This window comes from Silene latifolia, chromosome 6 (assembly GCF_048544455.1).
Source record: "Silene latifolia isolate original U9 population chromosome 6, ASM4854445v1, whole genome shotgun sequence".
NCBI lineage: Eukaryota > Viridiplantae > Streptophyta > Magnoliopsida > Caryophyllales > Caryophyllaceae > Silene > Silene latifolia.
This window is the reverse complement of record NC_133531.1, coordinates 128,554,927-128,557,449: the sequence shown is the minus strand read 5'-3', so window position 1 is coordinate 128,557,449 and position 2,523 is coordinate 128,554,927. Positions and strand designations below refer to the sequence as shown.

Below are 2,523 nucleotides of genomic sequence, written 5' to 3'. Positions count from 1 at the left end.
CCTCAATAGACCGTGGCCCTTGTTGTTGATCATGATCGATGGCATGCCCAATGTAGGGATTAAAGATCCCTTCAAATTCGTCGTCCCAAAGACCACAAACTTCATTGAGTTTATCATTGAAAATCTCTTGCTTAGATGGAGACAACTCTCCCAATTTCTTCTCTTGGCCAATGAGGCCATCTTCTTCTTCCTTGGTTGATTTTGATGAGCTTTGCAAGCTCTCCTTGTCACAATTCACTTGCTCTTTGAATGGAGCATCTTCAATTTTCTTCTTCCATTGGAGTTCCGATTTCTTCCTTTCATCCTTCCGGCTATAATGATCAATCATGAAACATGGCTCATGCAAACGAGGAGCTCTCATGGTTTTGTCAAGATTAAAAGTTATGCTTTCATCTCCCACTTCTAGAGTGAGCTCTCCATGTTTCACATCAATCACCGCACCCGCGGTGTGTAGGAAAGGTCTTCCTAAGATGATTGGAATGTTGGAATCTTCCTCCATATCAACAATGACAAAGTCCACCGGGATGAAAAACTTCCCAATTCGCACGGGGACATCTTCCCATATCCCTAATGGTGTCTTCGTCGATCTATCGGCCATTTGAAGAGTGATATTGGTGCATTTAAGCTCTCCCATTCCCAACCTTTTACTCACCGAGTACGGCATGGCACTCACACTAGCCCCTAGATCACATAAGGCTTTGTTGATCGTTGTGTCGCCAATGGTACATGGTATTGAGAAGCTTCCCGGATCCTTTAACTTTGGAGGTGAACTCCCTTGAAGTATTGCACTACTCACCTTAGTGAAGGCGATAGTCTCAAGTTTCCGGATCGACTTCTTATTTGTGAGGATATCTTTCATGTACTTTGCATAGGCCGGAACGTGATTGATTAATTCCGTGAAAGGAATTGAGACTTCTAAGATCTTCACAATTTCCATGAACTTTCCAAGTTGGTCATCAAATTTGGGCTTGGCTTGACGACTTGGAAAAGGAAGTCTAATCACAATGGGCTCCTTCTCTTTGGCCTTGTCTTCATTTTTCTTTGAACTTTCTTCTTTTGATGATTCCCCTTCTTTGGGACCTTGCACCACAACTTCATTCTCACTAGCTTTCACAACTTCATCCTCAACTTGCTTCTTCGGTGCTTCATATCTTGTACCACTTCTCAAGTGAATGGCACTAACCGTTTCATGTCTAGGGGGATTACTTTGAGGTGGTAATTGCCCCTTTTGTCTTTGTGAGCTTGAAGATGCTAGTTGGGTCAATTGTGTTTCCAACATCTTGGTGTGAGCTAGAATGTTGTTGATGGTAGTATCTTTTGCTTGGCTATCTTTTTGCATTTGGGTGAAAAATTCTTGTTGATTCTTTTGCATTTGGAGGACCGCTTTTTGGACATCAAAACCTTGGTCATTTTGGTGATTGTATGGATTTTGATTTTGGTAGCCTTGGTTTTGATTGTAAAAGGGTCTTTGATTTTGATTTCTCATGGGTGGTGGAGTGTATGTTGTTTGAGGGTTTTGAACATTTTGGCTTTTGTATGAGAGATTTGGATGGAACTTGGTGTTTTCATTGTAAAAATTTGAATAAGGGGTACCACTTTTGTAAGCTTGGAAAGCATTAACTTGTTCGGTTGTTCCCCTACACTCACTTGAGTCATGACCCAAGGTTCCACAATTCTCACATATCCCGCTTGGGATTGATGAGGATGCCGTCATGGCATTGACATGATGCTTTGATGATTTTGAGTTTTCCTCAAGTCTAGCCATAGCTTGTTCAAACTTCAAGTTGATTATGTCAATGTGAGCACTAAGTTGAGCACCCAATTGAGTAACGGAGTCCACTTCATACTTTCCTCCTCTAGTAGCCTTGCGAGGTCTACTATATTGTGAATTATGGACCGCCATTTCCTCAATCTTGTTCCATGTTTGATTGTCATCAACTTCGGTGAACATTCCATTTGATCCCATATTGAGAATGTTCCTTGAATCTTCATATAAACCATTCCAAAATTGTTGCACTAAAAACCATTCGCTAAGTCCATGGTGAGGACATGAGCGACAAATACCTTTGAACCGCTCCCAAGCTTCATACAAAGATTCTTCATCCCTTTGCTTAAAACCCGTAATTTGAGCTCTTAGCATGTTAGTCTTTTCCTGGTGGGTAGAATTTTTGTAGAAAGCTAGAGCTAGCTTCTTCCAAGAATCTATTCCAAGGGTGGCCTTATCAAGGCCCTTCAACCATTGCTTTGCGGTGCCGATTAACGAAAAAGGAAATAAGACCCATCTTATTTGGTCTTGAGTCACGCCCGTTTGAGAGATAGCTTCACAATAATCGCAAAAGGTTTCCATATGAGAATGAGGGTCCTCACTAGGCATTCCCCCGAATTGGCTCCTCTCAACTAGTTGAATGAAGGCGGACTTGGCAATAAAATTACCGGTGAGATGTTGCGGGGTAGGAGTACCATTTGGTAGATCCTCCTCGGTGGGTATAGAGTGTGACGAGAATTTAGGCATTGTAGGTGGAT

The 2,523-nt window shown here is 42.0% G+C and overlaps 1 non-coding gene across 1 annotated transcript; it reads left to right on the top strand.

Moving 5' to 3' along the window:
* The first annotated feature begins 2,033 nt into the window (after positions 1-2,033).
* Positions 2,034-2,140, top strand: LOC141589109 (small nucleolar RNA R71). The gene has a single exon (XR_012520061.1). It is a non-coding gene; the product is annotated as a small nucleolar RNA R71 (small nucleolar RNA).
* The last annotated feature ends 383 nt before the right edge of the window (positions 2,141-2,523 follow it).